Source organism: Oncorhynchus tshawytscha, unplaced genomic scaffold (assembly GCF_018296145.1).
Source record: "Oncorhynchus tshawytscha isolate Ot180627B unplaced genomic scaffold, Otsh_v2.0 Un_contig_11134_pilon_pilon, whole genome shotgun sequence".
In the NCBI taxonomy this organism is placed as follows: domain Eukaryota; kingdom Metazoa; phylum Chordata; class Actinopteri; order Salmoniformes; family Salmonidae; genus Oncorhynchus; species Oncorhynchus tshawytscha.
Window position 1 is genome coordinate 25,802 of NW_024608128.1, and position 24,340 is coordinate 50,141.

At 38.1% G+C, this 24,340-nt stretch overlaps 11 non-coding genes across 11 annotated transcripts; all 11 read right to left on the reverse strand.

Annotated features, from left to right (window-relative positions):
* Window positions 1-382: 382 nt before the first annotated feature.
* On the reverse strand, window positions 383-455 carry trnat-ugu. Its single transcript has one exon. It is a non-coding gene; the product is annotated as a tRNA-Thr (tRNA).
* Window positions 456-2,639: 2,184 nt separating this feature from the next.
* On the reverse strand, window positions 2,640-2,712 carry trnat-ugu. The gene has a single exon. It is a non-coding gene; the product is annotated as a tRNA-Thr (tRNA).
* Window positions 2,713-4,916: 2,204 nt separating this feature from the next.
* trnat-ugu lies at window positions 4,917-4,989 on the reverse strand. Its single transcript has one exon. It is a non-coding gene; the product is annotated as a tRNA-Thr (tRNA).
* A 2,180-nt stretch (window positions 4,990-7,169) lies between these two features.
* Window positions 7,170-7,242, reverse strand: trnat-ugu. The gene has a single exon. It is a non-coding gene; the product is annotated as a tRNA-Thr (tRNA).
* A 2,189-nt stretch (window positions 7,243-9,431) lies between these two features.
* trnat-ugu lies at window positions 9,432-9,504 on the reverse strand. The gene has a single exon. It is a non-coding gene; the product is annotated as a tRNA-Thr (tRNA).
* Window positions 9,505-11,687: 2,183 nt separating this feature from the next.
* On the reverse strand, window positions 11,688-11,760 carry trnat-ugu. The gene has a single exon. It is a non-coding gene; the product is annotated as a tRNA-Thr (tRNA).
* A 2,186-nt stretch (window positions 11,761-13,946) lies between these two features.
* On the reverse strand, window positions 13,947-14,019 carry trnat-ugu. Its single transcript has one exon. It is a non-coding gene; the product is annotated as a tRNA-Thr (tRNA).
* A 2,182-nt stretch (window positions 14,020-16,201) lies between these two features.
* On the reverse strand, window positions 16,202-16,274 carry trnat-ugu. The gene has a single exon. It is a non-coding gene; the product is annotated as a tRNA-Thr (tRNA).
* A 3,211-nt stretch (window positions 16,275-19,485) lies between these two features.
* Window positions 19,486-19,558, reverse strand: trnat-ugu. The gene has a single exon. It is a non-coding gene; the product is annotated as a tRNA-Thr (tRNA).
* Window positions 19,559-21,741: 2,183 nt separating this feature from the next.
* trnat-ugu lies at window positions 21,742-21,814 on the reverse strand. Its single transcript has one exon. It is a non-coding gene; the product is annotated as a tRNA-Thr (tRNA).
* A 2,180-nt stretch (window positions 21,815-23,994) lies between these two features.
* trnat-ugu lies at window positions 23,995-24,067 on the reverse strand. The gene has a single exon. It is a non-coding gene; the product is annotated as a tRNA-Thr (tRNA).
* Between the last annotated feature and the right edge of the window lie 273 nt (window positions 24,068-24,340).

The window sequence follows — 24,340 nt, forward strand, 5'->3', positions numbered from 1 at the left end:
GGGCCTGAATAACAGTCAGTTTACTTTGGGCACATCAGTCAGGCAGAAATTCAGAATACTGCCCCCTATCATTAAGAAGTTTTAATACTTTCTCAGAAGTAGCCATTATTTACTATACTGAACAAAAATATATATGCAACACGCAACAATTGAAATGTTTTTACTGAGTTACAGTTAATATAAGGAAAAGTTCAAGTTAATGTTGTTATTCTTTCAACATGCATCACTGGACTACATGACCTCTGCTACTCCTGTCTCTAGTTTCAGCACTTTTTAAATCATGATGGGCAGCCCAGGACAGAATCGGCAAATGGTAACTCCCACCCTTTGCAGCAATGTGCAAAGTTTCAGATGAATGTCACTGAGGGTAGTGTCAAAATTAAGGCCCCAGTGAGAATTGAACTCACGACCCCTGGTTTACAAGACCAGTGCTCTAACCCCTGAGCTATGGAGCCATACAGCTATGTATGAATAATTGGAACGCTATAAAGAACACACCCGTCATACAGTTAAAAAAAGAGACACACCTAAGTAACCAAACATGCAGGTTTCCCAGTCTGGCTCCTACAGTAAAAGCAGATTCCTTGACATCCTTTGTTATACATTTAATGACAAACTCTCCCAGGTCTATGTGACCCACAGGCAGGTCTGGTCTAGTGGTCATCATTCTTCAGAATTCTCCTTTAATTGTCTCCTCTCCTCCTTTCATTGTCTCCTCTCCTTCATGACCATCTATTTTGTTATTTTTAGGGGTAGATCAGCTTTAATACTGCAGATAGATTGTGTGTCCTTTCAATGTAACTGTCTGCATCATTTCCAATCCCCCATACATTTTTTTTTACAAACATTCCATTGCATTATTTTCCCTTAACCCTACCACCCCTCCCCTAATTGGAGTAAATTAATGAACATCAATACTTAGACTTCTACTTCTAGCTTATACATAGTATAAACATATTAGGGACACAGTATATTTTACATTAGTCATATTTTCATATTTTTAATTTTAGTCCCACCCTTCAGCTACCCTCAACCCCTCCCACCAATCTCTGAAAACCATCCAACTTTATAATGGTACACTTATCATAGTTCAGTTGTATTCCAGAGAGGTTCGAGAAATGATCTAGATTGTCTATGAGGCTGTGCAGCGATCCAAATGGTGGTTTTAAAAGAAAGCATGAGTCCTCAGCATACAATGACACCTTTGTTTTTAAGCCCCGGATTTCTATCCCCTTGATTTTATTGTTGGATCTGATTTTAATAGCTAACATTTCGATGGCCATAATAAATAGATATGTCGACAGTGGACAACCTTGTTTCACTCCTCTTGACAGTAATACCCTCTTCCGACAACATCCGGTGAAATTGGAGAGCGCCAAATTCAAATGACAAAGTCATAATATTAAACATTCGTGAAGATAGAAGTGTGTCATATCATTTAAAAGCTTAACTGCTTGTTAATCCAAATACATTGCCAGATTTCAAAAGGCTTTACCGCGGAAGCATACCATGTGATTATCTGAGGACAGCGCACCACATCAAAATATTTTTTCAACCAGCACAGGCTTCACAGAATCGCAAATAGCGATGAAATAAATCACTTACCTTTGAAGATCTTCCTCTGTTTGCAATCCCAAGGGTCCCAGCTACACAATGAATGTTCGTTTTGTTTGATAAAGTCCTTCTTTATATCCAAAAAGTTAGTTTAGTTGGCGCCATTGATTTCAGTAATCCACTCCTTCAACATGCATACAAAGGAATCCAAAAAGCTACCGGTAAACTTTGTTCATACAAGTCAAACAATGTTCTATTCAATCCTCAGTTACCCTAATTTGTAAATAAAGGATAATACTCCAGACAGAAAGAACGGTGTTCAATAGGAAAGGAAAATAACGAAGAGCGCACCCTCATTCATGGGCGCCAAAAGCCTACTTTTCCTGTTGAGCTCCCTTGGGAAAAACTACTATTAGTTGTTCGTATTTCAACAAACAAGCCTGAAACCCTGTTTAAAGACTGTTGACATCTAGTGGAATCCATAGGTACAGCAATCTGGGAGGAATTTTTATATACAGACCCATAGACTTGCATTGGAAAGGCTTCGTAGCGCCAAAAAATAAAACGATTTCTGGATGGATTTTCCTTGGGTTTTCGACTGCCATATGAATTCTGTTATACTCACAAACATTATTTTAACCGTTTAGAAAATTCAAAGTGTTTTCCATCAAATTCTACCAATTATATGCATTTACTAGCTTCTGGGCCTGAATAACAGTCAGTTTACTTTGGGCACATCAGTCAGGCAGAAATTCAGAATACTGCCCCCTATCATTAAGAAGTTTTAATACTTTCTCAGAAGTAGCCATTATTTACTATACTGAACAAAAATATATATGCAACACGCAACAATTGAAATGTTTTTACTGAGTTACAGTTAATATAAGGAAAAGTTCAAGTTAATGTTGTTATTCTTTCAACATGCATCACTGGACTACATGACCTCTGCTACTCCTGTCTCTAGTTTCAGCACTTTTTAAATCATGATGGGCAGCCCAGGACAGAATCGGCAAATGGTAACTCCCACCCTTTGCAGCAATGTGCAAAGTTTCAGATGAATGTCACTGAGGGTAGTGTCAAAATTAAGGCCCCAGTGAGAATTGAACTCACGACCCCTGGTTTACAAGACCAGTGCTCTAACCCCTGAGCTATGGAGCCATACAGCTATGTATGAATAATTGGAACGCTATAAAGAACACACCCGTCATACAGTTAAAAAAAGAGACACACCTAAGTAACCAAACATGCAGGTTTCCCAGTCTGGCTCCTACAGTAAAAGCAGATTCCTTGACATCCTTTGTTATACATTTAATGACAAACTCTCCCAGGTCTATGTGACCCACAGGCAGGTCTGGTCTAGTGGTCATCATTCTTCAGAATTCTCCTTTAATTGTCTCCTCTCCTCCTTTCATTGTCTCCTCTCCTTCATGACCATCTATTTTGTTATTTTTAGGGGTAGATCAGCTTTAATACTGCAGATAGATTGTGTGTCCTTTCAATGTAACTGTCTGCATCATTTCCAATCCCCCATACATTTTTTTACAAACATTCCATTGCATTATTTTCCCTTAACCCTACCACCCCTCCCCTAATTGGAGTAAATTAATGAACATCAATACTTAGACTTCTACTTCTAGCTTATACATAGTATAAACATATTAGGGACACAGTATATTTTACATTAGTCATATTTTCATATTTTTAATTTTAGTCCCACCCTTCAGCTACCCTCAACCCCTCCCACCAATCTCTGAAAACCATCCAACTTTATAATGGTACACTTATCATAGTTCAGTTGTATTCCAGAGAGGTTCGAGAAATGATCTAGATTGTCTATGAGGCTGTGCAGCGATCCAAATGGTGGTTTTAAAAGAAAGCATGAGTCCTCAGCATACAATGACACCTTTGTTTTTAAGCCCCGGATTTCTATCCCCTTGATTTTATTGTTGGATCTGATTTTAATAGCTAACATTTCGATGGCCATAATAAATAGATATGTCGACAGTGGACAACCTTGTTTCACTCCTCTTGACAGTAATACCCTCTTCCGACAACATCCGGTGAAATTGGAGAGCGCCAAATTCAAATGACAAAGTCATAATATTAAACATTCGTGAAGATAGAAGTGTGTCATATCATTTAAAAGCTTAACTGCTTGTTAATCCAAATACATTGCCAGATTTCAAAAAAAGGCTTTACAAGCATTTGAAGCATACCATGTGTATTATATTTGTGATTATCTGAGGACAGCGCACCACATCAAAATATATTTTTTCAACCAGCACAGGCTTCACAGAATCGCAAATAGCGATGAAATAAATCACTTACCTTTGAAGATCTTCCTCTGTTTGCAATCCCAAGGGTCCCAGCTACACAATGAATGTTCGTTTTGTTTGATAAAGTCCTTCTTTATATCCAAAAAGTTAGTTTAGTTGGCGCCATTGATTTCAGTAATCCACTCCTTCAACATGCATACAAAGGAATCCAAAAAGCTACCGGTAAACTTTGTTCATACAAGTCAAACAATGTTCTATTCAATCCTCAGTTACCCTAATTTGTAAATAAAGGATAATACTCCAGACAGAAAGAACGGTGTTCAATAGGAAAGGAAAATAACGAAGAGCGCACCCTCATTCATGGGCGCCAAAAGCCTACTTTTCCTGTTGAGCTCCCTTGGGAAAAACTACTATTAGTTGTTCGTATTTCAACAAACAAGCCTGAAACCCTGTTTAAAGACTGTTGACATCTAGTGGAATCCATAGGTACAGCAATCTGGGAGGAATTTTTATATACAGACCCATAGACTTGCATTGGAAAGGCTTCGTAGCGCCAAAAAATAAAACGATTTCTGGATGGATTTTCCTTGGGTTTTCGACTGCCATATGAATTCTGTTATACTCACAAACATTATTTTAACCGTTTAGAAAATTCAAAGTGTTTTCCATCAAATTCTACCAATTATATGCATTTACTAGCTTCTGGGCCTGAATAACAGTCAGTTTACTTTGGGCACATCAGTCAGGCAGAAATTCAGAATACTGCCCCCTATCATTAAGAAGTTTTAATACTTTCTCAGAAGTAGCCATTATTTACTATACTGAACAAAAATATATATGCAACACGCAACAATTGAAATGTTTTTACTGAGTTACAGTTAATATAAGGAAAAGTTCAAGTTAATGTTGTTATTCTTTCAACATGCATCACTGGACTACATGACCTCTGCTACTCCTGTCTCTAGTTTCAGCACTTTTTAAATCATGATGGGCAGCCCAGGACAGAATCGGCAAATGGTAACTCCCACCCTTTGCAGCAATGTGCAAAGTTTCAGATGAATGTCACTGAGGGTAGTGTCAAAATTAAGGCCCCAGTGAGAATTGAACTCACGACCCCTGGTTTACAAGACCAGTGCTCTAACCCCTGAGCTATGGAGCCATACAGCTATGTATGAATAATTGGAACGCTATAAAGAACACACCGTCATACAGTTAAAAAAAGAGACACACCTAAGTAACCAAACATGCAGGTTTCCCAGTCTGGCTCCTACAGTAAAAGCAGATTCCTTGACATCCTTTGTTATACATTTAATGACAAACTCTCCCAGGTCTATGTGACCCACAGGCAGGTCTGGTCTAGTGGTCATCATTCTTCAGAATTCTCCTTTAATTGTCTCCTCTCCTCCTTTCATTGTCTCCTCTCCTTCATGACCATCTATTTTGTTATTTTTAGGGGTAGATCAGCTTTAATACTGCAGATAGATTGTGTGTCCTTTCAATGTAACTGTCTGCATCATTTCCAATCCCCCATACATTTTTTTACAAACATTCCATTGCATTATTTTCCCTTAACCCTACCACCCCTCCCCTAATTGGAGTAAATTAATGAACATCAATACTTAGACTTCTACTTCTAGCTTATACATAGTATAAACATATTAGGGACACAGTATATTTTACATTAGTCATATTTTCATATTTTTAATTTTAGTCCCACCCTTCAGCTACCCTCAACCCCTCCCACCAATCTCTGAAAACCATCCAACTTTATAATGGTACACTTATCATAGTTCAGTTGTATTCCAGAGAGGTTCGAGAAATGATCTAGATTGTCTATGAGGCTGTGCAGCGATCCAAATGGTGGTTTTAAAAGAAAGCATGAGTCCTCAGCATACAATGACACCTTTGTTTTTAAGCCCCGGATTTCTATCCCCTTGATTTTATTGTTGGATCTGATTTTAATAGCTAACATTTCGATGGCCATAATAAATAGATATGTCGACAGTGGACAACCTTGTTTCACTCCTCTTGACAGTAATACCCTCTTCCGACAACATCCGGTGAAATTGGAGAGCGCCAAATTCAAATGACAAAGTCATAATATTAAACATTCGTGAAGATAGAAGTGTGTCATATCATTTAAAAGCTTAACTGCTTGTTAATCCAAATACATTGCCAGATTTCAAAAGGCTTTACCGCGGAAGCATACCATGTGATTATCTGAGGACAGCGCACCACATCAAAAATTTTTTCAACCAGCACAGGCTTCACAGAATCGCAAATAGCGATGAAATAAATCACTTACCTTTGAAGATCTTCCTCTGTTTGCAATCCCAAGGGTCCCAGCTACACAATGAATGTTCGTTTTGTTTGATAAAGTCCTTCTTTATATCCAAAAAAGTTAGTTTAGTTGGCGCCATTGATTTCAGTAATCCACTCCTTCAACATGCATACAAAGGAATCCAAAAAGCTACCGGTAAACTTTGTTCATACAAGTCAAACAATGTTCTATTCAATCCTCAGTTACCCTAATTTGTAAATAAAGGATAATACTCCAGACAGAAAGAACGGTGTTCAATAGGAAAGGAAAATAACGAAGAGCGCACCCTCATTCATGGTCGCCAAAAGCCTACTTTTCCTGTTGAGCTCCCTTGGGAAAAACTACTATTAGTTGTTCGTATTTCAACAAACAAGCCTGAAACCCTGTTTAAAGACTGTTGACATCTAGTGGAATCCATAGGTACAGCAATCTGGGAGGAATTTTTATATACAGACCCATAGACTTGCATTGGAAAGGCTTCGTAGCGCCAAAAATAAAACGATTTCTGGATGGATTTTCCTTGGGTTTTCGACTGCCATATGAATTCTGTTATACTCACAAACATTATTTTAACCGTTTAGAAAATTCAAAGTGTTTTCCATCAAATTCTACCAATTATATGCATTTACTAGCTTCTGGGCCTGAATAACAGTCAGTTTACTTTGGGCACATCAGTCAGGCAGAAATTCAGAATACTGCCCCCTATCATTAAGAAGTTTTAATACTTTCTCAGAAGTAGCCATTATTTACTATACTGAACAAAAATATATATGCAACACGCAACAATTGAAATGTTTTTACTGAGTTACAGTTAATATAAGGAAAAGTTCAAGTTAATGTTGTTATTCTTTCAACATGCATCACTGGACTACATGACCTCTGCTACTCCTGTCTCTAGTTTCAGCACTTTTTAAATCATGATGGGCAGCCCAGGACAGAATCGGCAAATGGTAACTCCCACCCTTTGCAGCAATGTGCAAAGTTTCAGATGAATGTCACTGAGGGTAGTGTCAAAATTAAGGCCCCAGTGAGAATTGAACTCACGACCCCTGGTTTACAAGACCAGTGCTCTAACCCCTGAGCTATGGAGCCATACAGCTATGTATGAATAATTGGAACGCTATAAAGAACACACCCGTCATACAGTTAAAAAAAGAGACACACCTAAGTAACCAAACATGCAGGTTTCCCAGTCTGGCTCCTACAGTAAAAGCAGATTCCTTGACATCCTTTGTTATACATTTAATGACAAACTCTCCCAGGTCTATGTGACCCACAGGCAGGTCTGGTCTAGTGGTCATCATTCTTCAGAATTCTCCTTTAATTGTCTCCTCTCCTCCTTTCATTGTCTCCTCTCCTTCATGACCATCTATTTTGTTATTTTTAGGGGTAGATCAGCTTTAATACTGCAGATAGATTGTGTGTCCTTTCAATGTAACTGTCTGCATCATTTCCAATCCCCCATACATTTTTTTTTTACAAACATTCCATTGCATTATTTTCCCTTAACCCTACCACCCCTCCCCTAATTGGAGTAAATTAATGAACATCAATACTTAGACTTCTACTTCTAGCTTATACATAGTATAAACATATTAGGGACACAGTATATTTTACATTAGTCATATTTTCATATTTTTAATTTTAGTCCCACCCTTCAGCTACCCTCAACCCCTCCCACCAATCTCTGAAAACCATCCAACTTTATAATGGTACACTTATCATAGTTCAGTTGTATTCCAGAGAGGTTCGAGAAATGATCTAGATTGTCTATGAGGCTGTGCAGCGATCCAAATGGTGGTTTTAAAAGAAAGCATGAGTCCTCAGCATACAATGACACCTTTGTTTTTAAGCCCCGGATTTCTATCCCCTTGATTTTATTGTTGGATCTGATTTTAATAGCTAACATTTCGATGGCCATAATAAATAGATATGTCGACAGTGGACAACCTTGTTTCACTCCTCTTGACAGTAATACCCTCTTCCGACAACATCCGGTGAAATTGGAGAGCGCCAAATTCAAATGACAAAGTCATAATATTAAACATTCGTGAAGATAGAAGTGTGTCATATCATTTAAAAGCTTAACTGCTTGTTAATCCAAATACATTGCCAGATTTCAAAAGGCTTTTACCGCTACGGAAGCATACCATGTGATTATCTGAGGACAGCGCACCACATCAAAATATTTTTTCAACCAGCACAGGCTTCACAGAATCGCAAATAGCGATGAAATAAATCACTTACCTTTGAAGATCTTCCTCTGTTTGCAATCCCAAGGGTCCCAGCTACACAATGAATGTTCGTTTTGTTTGATAAAGTCCTTCTTTATATCCAAAAAGTTAGTTTAGTTGGCGCCATTGATTTCAGTAATCCACTCCTTCAACATGCATACAAAGGAATCCAAAAAGCTACCGGTAAACTTTGTTCATACAAGTCAAACAATGTTCTATTCAATCCTCAGTTACCCTAATTTGTAAATAAAGGATAATACTCCAGACAGAAAGAACGGTGTTCAATAGGAAAGGAAAATAACGAAGAGCGCACCCTCATTCATGGGCGCCAAAAGCCTACTTTTCCTGTTGAGCTCCCTTGGGAAAAACTACTATTAGTTGTTCGTATTTCAACAAACAAGCCTGAAACCCTGTTTAAAGACTGTTGACATCTAGTGGAATCCATAGGTACAGCAATCTGGGAGGAATTTTTATATACAGACCCATAGACTTGCATTGGAAAGGCTTCGTAGCGCCAAAAAATAAAACGATTTCTGGATGGATTTTCCTTGGGTTTTCGACTGCCATATGAATTCTGTTATACTCACAAACATTATTTTAACCGTTTAGAAAATTCAAAGTGTTTTCCATCAAATTCTACCAATTATATGCATTTACTAGCTTCTGGGCCTGAATAACAGTCAGTTTACTTTGGGCACATCAGTCAGGCAGAAATTCAGAATACTGCCCCCTATCATTAAGAAGTTTTAATACTTTCTCAGAAGTAGCCATTATTTACTATACTGAACAAAAATATATATGCAACACGCAACAATTGAAATGTTTTTACTGAGTTACAGTTAATATAAGGAAAAGTTCAAGTTAATGTTGTTATTCTTTCAACATGCATCACTGGACTACATGACCTCTGCTACTCCTGTCTCTAGTTTCAGCACTTTTTAAATCATGATGGGCAGCCCAGGACAGAATCGGCAAATGGTAACTCCCACCCTTTGCAGCAATGTGCAAAGTTTCAGATGAATGTCACTGAGGGTAGTGTCAAAATTAAGGCCCCAGTGAGAATTGAACTCACGACCCCTGGTTTACAAGACCAGTGCTCTAACCCCTGAGCTATGGAGCCATACAGCTATGTATGAATAATTGGAACGCTATAAAGAACACACCCGTCATACAGTTAAAAAAAGAGACACACCTAAGTAACCAAACATGCAGGTTTCCCAGTCTGGCTCCTACAGTAAAAGCAGATTCCTTGACATCCTTTGTTATACATTTAATGACAAACTCTCCCAGGTCTATGTGACCCACAGGCAGGTCTGGTCTAGTGGTCATCATTCTTCAGAATTCTCCTTTAATTGTCTCCTCTCCTCCTTTCATTGTCTCCTCTCCTTCATGACCATCTATTTTGTTATTTTTAGGGGTAGATCAGCTTTAATACTGCAGATAGATTGTGTGTCCTTTCAATGTAACTGTCTGCATCATTTCCAATCCCCCATACACATTTTTTTACAAACATTCCATTGCATTATTTTCCCTTAACCCTACCACCCCTCCCTAATTGGAGTAAATTAATGAACATCAATACTTAGACTTCTACTTCTAGCTTATACATAGTATAAACATATTAGGGACACAGTATATTTTACATTAGTCATATTTTCATATTTTTAATTTTAGTCCCACCCTTCAGCTACCCTCAACCCCTCCCACCAATCTCTGAAAACCATCCAACTTTATAATGGTACACTTATCATAGTTCAGTTGTATTCCAGAGAGGTTCGAGAAATGATCTAGATTGTCTATGAGGCTGTGCAGCGATCCAAATGGTGGTTTTAAAAGAAAGCATGAGTCCTCAGCATACAATGACACCTTTGTTTTTAAGCCCCGGATTTCTATCCCCTTGATTTTATTGTTGGATCTGATTTTAATAGCTAACATTTCGATGGCCATAATAAATAGATATGTCGACAGTGGACAACCTTGTTTCACTCCTCTTGACAGTAATACCCTCTTCCGACAACATCCGGTGAAATTGGAGAGCGCCAAATTCAAATGACAAAGTCATAATATTAAACATTCGTGAAGATAGAAGTGTGTCATATCATTTAAAAGCTTAACTGCTTGTTAATCCAAATACATTGCCAGATTTCAAAAGGCTTTACCGCGGAAGCATACCATGTGATTATCTGAGGACAGCGCACCACATCAAAATATTTTTTCAACCAGCACAGGCTTCACAGAATCGCAAATAGCGATGAAATAAATCACTTACCTTTGAAGATCTTCCTCTGTTTGCAATCCCAAGGGTCCCAGCTACACAATGAATGTTCGTTTTGTTTGATAAAGTCCTTCTTTATATCCAAAAAGTTAGTTTAGTTGGCGCCATTGATTTCAGTAATCCACTCCTTCAACATGCATACAAAGGAATCCAAAAAGCTACCGGTAAACTTTGTTCATACAAGTCAAACAATGTTCTATTCAATCCTCAGTTACCCTAATTTGTAAATAAAGGATAATACTCCAGACAGAAAGAACGGTGTTCAATAGGAAAGGAAAATAACGAAGAGCGCACCCTCATTCATGGTCGCCAAAAGCCTACTTTTCCTGTTGAGCTCCCTTGGGAAAAACTACTATTAGTTGTTCGTATTTCAACAAACAAGCCTGAAACCCTGTTTAAAGACTGTTGACATCTAGTGGAATCCATAGGTACAGCAATCTGGGAGGAATTTTTATATACAGACCCATAGACTTGCATTGGAAAGGCTTCGTAGCGCCAAAAAATAAAACGATTTCTGGATGGATTTTCCTTGGGTTTTCGACTGCCATATGAATTCTGTTATACTCACAAACATTATTTTAACCGTTTAGAAAATTCAAAGTGTTTTCCATCAAATTCTACCAATTATATGCATTTACTAGCTTCTGGGCCTGAATAACAGTCAGTTTACTTTGGGCACATCAGTCAGGCAGAAATTCAGAATACTGCCCCCTATCATTAAGAAGTTTTAATACTTTCTCAGAAGTAGCCATTATTTACTATACTGAACAAAAATATATATGCAACACGCAACAATTGAAATGTTTTTACTGAGTTACAGTTAATATAAGGAAAAGTTCAAGTTAATGTTGTTATTCTTTCAACATGCATCACTGGACTACATGACCTCTGCTACTCCTGTCTCTAGTTTCAGCACTTTTTAAATCATGATGGGCAGCCCAGGACAGAATCGGCAAATGGTAACTCCCACCCTTTGCAGCAATGTGCAAAGTTTCAGATGAATGTCACTGAGGGTAGTGTCAAAATTAAGGCCCCAGTGAGAATTGAACTCACGACCCCTGGTTTACAAGACCAGTGCTCTAACCCCTGAGCTATGGAGCCATACAGCTATGTATGAATAATTGGAACGCTATAAAGAACACACCCGTCATACAGTTCAAAAAAAAAAGAGACACACCTAAGTAACCAAACATGCAGGTTTCCCAGTCTGGCTCCTACAGTAAAAGCAGATTCCTTGACATCCTTTGTTATACATTTAATGACAAACTCTCCCAGGTCTATGTGACCCACAGGCAGGTCTGGTCTAGTGGTCATCATTCTTCAGAATTCTCCTTTAATTGTCTCCTCTCCTCCTTTCATTGTCTCCTCTCCTTCATGACCATCTATTTTGTTATTTTTAGGGGTAGATCAGCTTTAATACTGCAGATAGATTGTGTGTCCTTTCAATGTAACTGTCTGCATCATTTCCAATCCCCATACATTTTTTTTTACAAACATTCCATTGCATTATTTTCCCTTAACCCTACCACCCCTCCCTAATTGGAGTAAATTAATGAACATCAATACTTAGACTTCTACTTCTAGCTTATACATAGTATAAACATATTAGGGACACAGTATATTTTACATTAGTCATATTTTCATATTTTTAATTTTAGTCCCACCCTTCAGCTACCCTCAACCCCTCCCACCAATCTCTGAAAACCATCCAACTTTATAATGGTACACTTATCATAGTTCAGTTGTATTCCAGAGAGGTTCGAGAAATGATCTAGATTGTCTATGAGGCTGTGCAGCGATCCAAATGGTGGTTTTAAAAGAAAGCATGAGTCCTCAGCATACAATGACACCTTTGTTTTTAAGCCCCGGATTTCTATCCCCTTGATTTTATTGTTGGATCTGATTTTAATAGCTAACATTTCGATGGCCATAATAAATAGATATGTCGACAGTGGACAACCTTGTTTCACTCCTCTTGACAGTAATACCCTCTTCCGACAACATCCGGTGAAATTGGAGAGCGCCAAATTCAAATGACAAAGTCATAATATTAAACATTCGTGAAGATAGAAGTGTGTCATATCATTTAAAAGCTTAACTGCTTGTTAATCCAAATACATTGCCAGATTTCAAAAAGGCTTTACCGCGGAAGCATACCATGTGATTATCTGAGGACAGCGCACCACATCAAAATATTTTTTCAACCAGCACAGGCTTCACAGAATCGCAAATAGCGATGAAATAAATCACTTACCTTTGAAGATCTTCCTCTGTTTGCAATCCCAAGGGTCCCAGCTACACAATGAATGTTCGTTTTGTTTGATAAAGTCCTTCTTTATATCCAAAAAGTTAGTTTAGTTGGCGCCATTGATTTCAGTAATCCACTCCTTCAACATGCATACAAAGGAATCCAAAAGCTACCGGTAAACTTTGTTCATACAAGTCAAACAATGTTCTATTCAATCCTCAGTTACCCTAATTTGTAAATAAAGGATAATACTCCAGACAGAAAGAACGGTGTTCAATAGGAAAGGAAAATAACGAAGAGCGCACCCTCATTCATGGGCGCCAAAAGCCTACTTTTCCTGTTGAGCTCCCTTGGGAAAAACTACTATTAGTTGTTCGTATTTCAACAAACAAGCCTGAAACCCTGTTTAAAGACTGTTGACATCTAGTGGAATCCATAGGTACAGCAATCTGGGAGGAATTTTTATATACAGACCCATAGACTTGCATTGGAAAGGCTTCGTAGCGCCAAAAAATAAAACGATTTCTGGATGGATTTTCCTTGGGTTTTCGACTGCCATATGAATTCTGTTATACTCACAAACATTATTTTAACCGTTTAGAAAATTCAAAGTGTTTTCCATCAAATTCTACCAATTATATGCATTTACTAGCTTCTGGGCCTGAATAACAGTCAGTTTACTTTGGGCACATCAGTCAGGCAGAAATTCAGAATACTGCCCCCTATCCTTAAGAAGTTTTAATACTTTCTCAGAAGTAGCCATTATTTACTATACTGAACAAAAATATATATGCAACACGCAACAATTGAAATGTTTTTACTGAGTTACAGTTAATATAAGGAAAAGTTCAAGTTAATGTTGTTATTCTTTCAACATGCATCACTGGATTACATGACCTCTGCTACTCCTGTCTCTAGTTTCAGCACTTTTTAAATCATGATGGGCAGCCCAGGACAGAATCGGCAAATGGTAACTCCCACCCTTTGCAGCACTGTGCAAAGTTTCAGATGAATGTCACTGAGGGTAGTGTCAAAATTAAGGCCCCAGTGAGAATTGAACTCACGACCCCTGGTTTACAAGACCAGTGCTCTAACCCCTGAGCTATGGAGCCATACAGCTATGTATGAATAATTGGAACGTTATAAAGAACACACCCGTCATACAGTTAAAAAAAGAGACACACCTAAGTAACCAAACATGCAGGTTTCCCAGTCTGGCTCCTACAGTAAAAGCAGATTCCTTGACATCCTTTGTTATACATTTAATGACAAACTCTCCCAGGTCTATGTGACCCACAGGCAGGTCTGGTCTAGTGGTCATCATTCTTCAGAATTCTCCTTTAATTGTCTCCTCTCCTCCTTTCATTGTCTCCTCTCCTTCATGACCATCTATTTTGTTATTTTTAGGGGTAGATCAGCTTTAATACTGCAGATAGATTGTGTGTCCTTTCAATGTAACTGTCTGCATCATTTCCAATCCCCCATACATTTTTTTACAAACATTCCATTGCATTATTTTCCCTTAACCCTACCACCCCTCCCCTAATTGGAGTAAATTAATGAACATCAATACTTAGACTTCTACTTCTAGCTTATACATAGTATAAACATATTAGGGACACAGTATATTTTACATTAGTCATATTTTCATATTTTTAATTTTAGTCCCACCCTTCAGCTACCCTCAACCCTCCCACCAATCTCTGAAAACCATCCAACTTTATAATGGTACACTTATCATAGTTCAGTTGTATTCCAGAGAGGTTCGAGAAATGATCTAGATTGTCTATGAGGCTGTGCAGCGATCCAAATGGTGGTTTTAAAAGAAAGCATGAGTCCTCAGCATACAATGACACCTTTGTTTTTAAGCCCCGGATTTCTATCCCCTTGATTTTATTGTTGGATCTGATTTTAATAGCTAACATTTCGATGGCCATAATAAATAGATATGTCGACAGTGGACAACCTTGTTTCACTCCTCTTGACAGTAATACCCTCTTCCGACAACATCCGGTGAAATTGAGAGCGCCAAATTCAAATGACAAAGTCATAATATTAAACATTCGTGAAGATAGAAGTGTGTCATATCATTTAAAAGCTTAACTGCTTGTTAATCCAAATACATTGCCAGATTTCAAAAAGGCTTTACCGCTGAAGCATACCATGTGATTATCTGAGGACAGCGCACCACATCAAAATATTTTTTCAACCAGCACAGGCTTCACAGAATCGCAAATAGCGATGAAATAAATCACTTACCTTTGAAGATCTTCCTCTGTTTGCAATCCCAAGGGTCCCAGCTACACAATGAATGTTCGTTTTGTTTGATAAAGTCCTTCTTTATATCCAAAAAAGTTAGTTTAGTTGGCGCCATTGATTTCAGTAATCCACTCCTTCAACATGCATACAAAGGAATCCAAAAAGCTACCGGTAAACTTTGTTCATACAAGTCAAACTATGTTCTATTCAATCCTCAGTTACCCTAATTTGTAAATAAAGGATAATACTCCAGACAGAAAGAACGGTGTTCAATAGGAAAGGAAAATAGCGAAGAGCGCACCCTCATTCATGGGCGCCAAAAGCCTACTTTTCCTGTTGAGCTCCCTTGGGAAAAACTACTATTAGTTGTTCGTATTTCAACAAACAAGCCTGAAACCCTGTTTAAAGACTGTTGACATCTAGTGGAATCCATAGGTACAGCAATCTGGGAGGAATTTTTATATACAGACCCATAGACTTGCATTGGAAAGGCTTCGTAGCGCCAAAAAATAAAACGATTTCTGGATGGATTTTCCTTGGGTTTTCGACTGCCATATGAATTCTGTTATACTCACAAACATTATTTTAACCGTTTAGAAAATTCAAAGTGTTTTCCATCAAATTCTACCAATTATATGCATTTACTAGCTTCTGGGCCTGAATAACAGTCAGTTTACTTTGGGCACATCAGTCAGGCAGAAATTCAGAATACTGCCCCCTATCATTAAGAAGTTTTAATACTTTCTCAGAAGTAGCCATTATTTACTATACTGAACAAAAATATATATGCAACACGCAACAATTGAAATGTTTTTACTGAGTTACAGTTAATATAAGGAAAAGTTCAAGTTAATGTTGTTATTCTTTCAACATGCATCACTGGACTACATGACCTCTGCTACTCCTGTCTCTAGTTTCAGCACTTTTTAAATCATGATGGGCAGCCCAGGACAGAATCGGCAAATGGTAACTCCCACCCTTTGCAGCAATGTGCAAAGTTTCAGATGAATGTCACTGAGGGTAGTGTCAAAATTAAGGCCCCAGTGAGAATTGAACTCACGACCCCTGGTTTACAAGACCAGTGCTCTAACCCCTGAGCTATGGAGCCATACAGCTATGTATGAATAATTGGAACGCTATAAAGAACACACCCGTCATACAGTTAAAAAAAGAGACACACCTAAGTAACCAAACATGCAGGTTTCCCAGTCTGGCTCCTACAGTAAAAGCAGATTCCTTGACATCCTTTGTTATACATTTAATGACAAACTCTCCCAGGTCTATGTGACCCACAGGCAGGTCTGGTCTAGTGGTCATCATTCTTCAGAATTCTCCTTTAATTGTCTCCTCTCCTCCTTTCATTGTCTCCTCTCCTTCATGACCATCTATTTTGTTATTTTTAGGGGTAGATCAGCTTTAATACTGCAGATAGATTGTGTGTCCTTTCAATGTAACTGTCTGCATCATTTCCAATCCCCATACATTTTTTACAAACATTCCATTGTATTATTTTCCCTTAACCCTACCACCCCTCCCCTAATTGGAGTAAATTAATGAACATCAATACTTAGACTTCTACTTCTAGCTTATACATAGTATAAACATATTAGGGACACAGTATATTTTACATTAGTCATATTTTCATATTTTTAATTTTAGTCCCACCCTTCAGTTACCCTCAACCCCTCCCACCAATCTCTGAAAACCATCCAACTTTATAATGGTACACTTATCATAGTTCAGTTGTATTCCAGAGAGGTTCGAGAAATGATCTAGATTGTCTATGAGGCTGTGCAGCGATCCAAATGGTGGTTTTAAAAGAAAGCATGAGTCCTCAGCATACAATGACACCTTTGTTTTTAAGCCCCGGATTTCTATCCCCTTGATTTTATTGTTGGATCTGATTTTAATAGCTAACATTTCGATGGCCATAATAAATAGATATGTCGACAGTGGACAACCTTGTTTCACTCCTCTTGACAGTAATACCCTCTTCCGACAACATCCGGTGAAATTGGAGAGCGCCAAATTCAAATGACAAAGTCATAATATTAAACATTCGTGAAGATAGAAGTGTGTCATATCATTTAAAACTTGTTAGGGAGGATGTTCCGTTGTGGGGATCAAATCAGCGGATATTTTAGAGCGTCACTGATCGTTTTTCGTTAAAAATCAAACTTTCATGAAAACACACAAACAAGGTATTGAATTAAAGCTACACTCGTTGTGAATCTAGCCACCGAGTCAGATTTGTAAAATGCTTTTCGGCGAAAGCATAAGAAGCTATTATCTGATAGCATGTAACACCCCAAAAGACCCGTAGAGGACGTAAACAAAAATAATTAGCATAGTCGGCGCTACACAAACCGCACAATAAAATATAAAACATTCATTACCTTTGACCATCTTCTTTCTTGGCACTCCTTGATGTCCCATAATCAATACTGGGTCTTTTTTTGGATTAAATCGGTCCATATATAGCCTAGATATCGATCTATGAAGACTGTGTGGAAAACGGAAAAAAGTAGCGTTTCATAACGTAACGTCATTTTTTAAAAGTTAAAAAGTCGACGATAAACTTTCACAAAACACTTCGAAATACCTTTCTAATGCAACTTTAGGTATTACTACACGTCAATAAGCTATAAAAATCATCAGTGGGCGATGTAAATTCGATAGCCTGCCGTGTGGAAAAATGTCCGGAGAAAAAGACAGACAATGCCTCGGGTCGGTGGTCGGAGAGAATCGTTTACCTTTGGGCGGATCTACCAAGAATCAATTCAGATTCAAATGAGGAGACTCTATAGATCCTGTGGTAGCTGTAGGTACTGCAAGCTCGGCCCCATATATTACGGTTCACCTTTAACAATTCATGGGAGTGGCGCATGGATATTTTTTCCATCTCCAGTGATCAGATTTTCCTGCGCTTTTCGATGAAACAGACGTTCTGTTATAGTCACAGCCGTGATTTAAACAGTTTTAGAAACGTCTGAGTGTTTTCTATCCACACATACTAATCATATGCATATACTATATTCCTGGAATGAGTAGCAGGGCGCTGAAATGTTGCGCGATTTTTAACAAAAAGCTGCGAAAATTCGCATCATCCCAAAGAGGTTTAAAAGCTTAACTGCTTGTTAATCCAAATACATTGCCAGATTTCAAAAGGCTTTACCGCGGAAGCATACCATGTGATTATCTGAGGACAGCGCACCACATCAAAATATTTTTTCAACCAGCACAGGCTTCACAGAATCGCAAATAGCGATGAAATAAATCACTTACCTTTGAAGATCTTCCTCTGTTTGCAATCCCAAGGGTCCCAGCTACACAATGAATGTTCGTTTTGTTTGATAAAGTCCTTCTTTATATCCAAAAAGTTAGTTTAGTTGGCGCCATTGATTTCAGTAATCCACTCCTTCAACATGCATACAAAGGAATCCAAAAAGCTACCGGTAAACTTTGTTCATACAAGTCAAACAATGTTCTATTCAATCCTCAGTTACCCTAATTTGTAAATAAAGGATAATACTCCAGACAGAAAGAACGGTGTTCAATAGGAAAGGAAAATAACGAAGAGCGCACCCTCATTCATGGTCGCCAAAAGCCTACTTTTCCTGTTGAGCTCCCTTGGGAAAAACTACTATTAGTTGTTCGTATTTCAACAAACAAGCCTGAAACCCTGTTTAAAGACTGTTGACATCTAGTGGAATCCATAGGTACAGCAATCTGGGAGGAATTTTTATATACAGACCCATAGACTTGCATTGGAAAGGCTTCGTAGCGCCAAAAAATAAAACGATTTCTGGATGGATTTTCCTTGGGTTTTCGACTGCCATATGAATTCTGTTATACTCACAAACATTATTTTAACCGTTTAGAAAATTCAAAGTGTTTTCCATCAAATTCTACCAATTATATGCATTTACTAGCTTCTGGGCCTGAATAACAGTCAGTTTACTTTGGGCACATCAGTCAGGCAGAAATTCAGAATACTGCCCCCTATCATTAAGAAGTTTTAATACTTTCTCAGAAGTAGCCATTATTTACTATACTGAACAAAAATATATATGCAACACGCAACAATTGAAATGTTTTTACTGAGTTACAGTTAATATAAGGAAAAGTTCAAGTTAATGTTGTTATTCTTTCAACATGCATCACTGGACTACATGACCTCTGCTACTCCTGTCTCTAGTTTCAGCACTTTTTAAATCATGATGGGCAGCCCAGGACAGAATCGGCAAATGGTAACTCCCACCCTTTGCAGCAATGTGCAAAGTTTCAGATGAATGTCACTGAGGGTAGTGTCAAAATTAAGGCCCCAGTGAGAATTGAACTCACGACCCCTGGTTTACAAGACCAGTGCTCTAACCCCTGAGCTATGGAGCCATACAGCTATGTATGAATAATTGGAACGCTATAAAGAACACACCCGTCATACAGTTAAAAAAAAAGAGACACACCTAAGTAACCAAACATGCAGGTTTCCCAGTCTGGCTCCTACAGTAAAAGCAGATTCCTTGACATCCTTTGTTATACATTTAATGACAAACTCTCCCAGGTCTATGTGACCCACAGGCAGGTCTGGTCTAGTGGTCATCATTCTTCAGAATTCTCCTTTAATTGTCTCCTCTCCTCCTTTCATTGTCTCCTCTCCTTCATGACCATCTATTTTGTTATTTTTAGGGGTAGATCAGCTTTAATACTGCAGATAGATTGTGTGTCCTTTCAATGTAACTGTCTGCATCATTTCCAATCCCCCATACATTTTTTTTTTACAAACATTCCATTGTATTATTTTCCCTTAACCCTACCACCCCTCCCCTAATTGGAGTAAATTAATGAACATCAATACTTAGACTTCTACTTCTAGCTTATACATAGTATAAACATATTAGGGACACAGTATATTTTACATTAGTCATATTTTCATATTTTTAATTTTAGTCCCACCCTTCAGCTACCCTCAACCCTCCCACCAATCTCTGAAAACCATCCAACTTTATAATGGTACACTTATCATAGTTCAGTTGTATTCCAGAGAGGTTCGAGAAATGATCTAGATTGTCTATGAGGCTGTGCAGCGATCCAAATGGTGGTTTTAAAAGAAAGCATGAGTCCTCAGCATACAATGACACCTTTGTTTTTAAGCCCCGGATTTCTATCCCCTTGATTTTATTGTTGGATCTGATTTTAATAGCTAACATTTCGATGGCCATAATAAATAGATATGTCGACAGTGGACAACCTTGTTTCACTCCTCTTGACAGTAATACCCTCTTCCGACAACATCCGGTGAAATTGAGAGCGCCAAATTCAAATGACAAAGTCATAATATTAAACATTCATGAAGATAGAAGTGTGTCATATCATTTAAAAGCTTAACTGCTTGTTAATCCAAATACATTGCCAGATTTCAAAAGGCTTTACCGCGGAAGCATACCATGTGATTATCTGAGGACAGCGCACCACATCAAAATATTTTTTCAAGCAGCACAGGCTTCACAGAATCGCAAATAGCGATGAAATAAATCACTTACCTTTGAAGATCTTCCTCTGTTTGCAATCCCAAGGGTCCCAGCTACACAATGAATGTTCGTTTTGTTTGATAAAGTCCTTCTTTATATCCAAAAAGTTAGTTTAGTTGGCGCCATTGATTTCAGTAATCCACTCCTTCAACATGCATACAAAGGAATCCAAAAAGCTACCGGTAAACTTTGTTCATACAAGTCAAACAATGTTCTATTCAATCCTCAGTGACCCTAATTTGTAAATAAAGGATAATACTCCAGACAGAAAGAACGGTGTTCAATAGGAAAGGAAAATAACGAAGAGCGCACCCTCATTCATGGTCGCCAAAAGCCTACTTTTCCTGTTGAGCTCCCTTGGGAAAAACTACTATTAGTTGTTCGTATTTCAACAAACAAGCCTGAAACCCTGTTTAAAGACTGTTGACATCTAGTGGAATCCATAGGTACAGCAATCTGGGAGGAATTTTTATATACAGACCCATAGACTTGCATTGGAAAGGCTTCGTAGCGCCAAAAATAAAACGATTTCTGGATGGATTTTCCTTGGGTTTTCGACTGCCATATGAATTCTGTTATACTCACAAACATTATTTTAACCGTTTAGAAAATTCAAAGTGTTTTCCATCAAATTCTACCAATTATATGCATTTACTAGCTTCTGGGCCTGAATAACAGTCAGTTTACTTTGGGCACATCAGTCAGGCAGAAATTCAGAATACTGCCCCTATCATTAAGAAGTTTTAATACTTTCTCAGAAGTAGCCATTATTTACTATACTGAACAAAAATATATATGCAACACGCAACAATTGAAATGTTTTTACTGAGTTACAGTTAATATAAGGAAAAGTTCAAGTTAATGTTGTTATTCTTTCAACATGCATCACTGGACTACATGACCTCTGCTACTCCTGTCTCTAGTTTCAGCACTTTTTAAATCATGATGGGCAGCCCAGGACAGAATCGGCAAATGGTAACTCCCACCCTTTGCAGCAATGTGCAAAGTTTCAGATGAATGTCACTGAGGGTAGTGTCAAAATTAAGGCCCCAGTGAGAATTGAACTCACGACCCCTGGTTTACAAGACCAGTGCTCTAACCCCTGAGCTATGGAGCCATACAGCTATGTATGAATAATTGGAACGCTATAAAGAACACACCCGTCATACAGTTAAAAAAAGAGACACACCTAAGTAACCAAACATGCAGGTTTCCCAGTCTGGCTCCTACAGTAAAAGCAGATTCCTTGACATCCTTTGTTATACATTTAATGACAAACTCTCCCAGGTCTATGTGACCCACAGGCAGGTCTGGTCTAGTGGTCATCATTCTTCAGAATTCTCCTTTAATTGTCTCCTCTCCTCCTTTCATTGTCTCCTCTCCTTCATGACCATCTATTTTGTTATTTTTAGGGGTAGATCAGCTTTAATACTGCAGATAGATTGTGTGTCCTTTCAATGTAACTGTCTGCATCATTTCCAATCCCCCATACATTTTTTTTTACAAACATTCCATTGTATTATTTTCCTTAACCCTACCACCCCTCCCCTAATTGGAGTAAATTAATGAACATCAATACTTAGACTTCTACTTCTAGCTTATACATAGTATAAACATATTAGGGACACAGTATATTTTACATTAGTCATATTTTCATATTTTTAATTTTAGTCCCACCCTTCAGCTACCCTCAACCCTCCCACCAATCTCTGAAAACCATCCAACTTTATAATGGTACACTTATCATAGTTCAGTTGTATTCCAGAGAGGTTCGAGAAATGATCTAGATTGTCTATGAGGCTGTGCAGCGATCCAAATGGTGGTTTTAAAAGAAAGCATGAGTCCTCAGCATACAATGACACCTTTGTTTTTAAGCCCCGGATTTCTATCCCCTTGATTTTATTGTTGGATCTGATTTTAATAGCTAACATTTCGATGGCCATAATAAATAGATATGTCGACAGTGGACAACCTTGTTTCACTCCTCTTGACAGTAATACCCTCTTCCGACAACATCCGGTGAAATTGGAGAGCGCCAAATTCAAATGACAAAGTCATAATATTAAACATTCATGAAGATAGAAGTGTGTCATATCATTTAAAAGCTTAACTGCTTGTTAATCCAAATACATTGCCAGATTTCAAAAGGCTTTACCGCTGAAGCATACCATGTGATTATCTGAGGACAGCGCACCACATCAAAATATTTTTTCAACCAGCACAGGCTTCACAGAATCGCAAATAGCGATGAAATAAATCACTTACCTTTGAAGATCTTCCTCTGTTTGCAATCCCAAGGGTCCCAGCTACACAATGAATGTTCGTTTTGTTTGATAAAGTCCTTCTTTATATCCAAAAAAGTTAGTTTAGTTGGCGCCATTGATTTCAGTAATCCACTCCTTCAACATGCATACAAAGGAATCCAAAAAGCTACCGGTAAACTTTGTTCATACAAGTCAAACAATGTTCTATTCAATCCTCAGTTACCCTAATTTGTAAATAAAGGATAATACTCAGACAGAAAGAACGGTGTTCAATAGGAAAGGAAAATAACGAAGAGCGCACCCTCATTCATGGGCGCCAAAAGCCTACTTTTCCTGTTGAGCTCCCTTGGGAAAAACTACTATTAGTTGTTCGTATTTCAACAAACAAGCCTGAAACCCTGTTTAAAGACTGTTGACATCTAGTGGAATCCATAGGTACAGCAATCTGGGAGGAATTTTTATATACAGACCCATAGACTTGCATTGGAAAGGCTTCGTAGCGCCAAAAATAAAACGATTTCTGGATGGATTTTCCTTGGGTTTTCGACTGCCATATGAATTCTGTTATACTCACAAACATTATTTTAACCGTTTAGAAAATTCAAAGTGTTTTCCATCAAATTCTACCAATTATATGCATTTACTAGCTTCTGGGCCTGAATAACAGTCAGTTTACTTTGGGCACATCAGTCAGGCAGAAATTCAGAATACTGCCCCTATCATTAAGAAGTTTTAATACTTTCTCAGAAGTAGCCATTATTTACTATACTGAACAAAAATATATATGCAAACACGCAACAATTGAAATGTTTTTACTGAGTTACAGTTAATATAAGGAAAAGTTCAAGTTAATGTTGTTATTCTTTCAACATGCATCACTGGACTACATGACCTCTGCTACTCCTGTCTCTAGTTTCAGCACTTTTTAAATCATGATGGGCAGCCCAGGACAGAATCGGCAAATGGTAACTCCCACCCTTGCAGCAATGTGCAAAGTTTCAGATGAATGTCACTGAGGGTAGTGTCAAAATTAAGGCCCCAGTGAGAATTGAACCTCACGACCCCTGGTTTACAAGACCAGTGCTCTAACCCTGAGCTATGGAGCCATACAGCATGTATGAATAATTGGAACGCTATAAAGAACACACCGTCATACAGTTAAAAAAGAGACACACCTAAGTAACCAAACATGCAGGTTTCCAGTCTGGCTCCTACAGTAAAAAGCAGATTCCTTGACATCCTTTGTTATACATTTAATGACAAACTCTCCCAGGTCTATGTGACCCACAGGCAGGTCTGGTCTAGTGGTCATCATTCTTCAGAATTCTCCTTTAATTGTCCCTCTCCTCCTTTCATTGTCTCCTCTCCTTCATGACCAT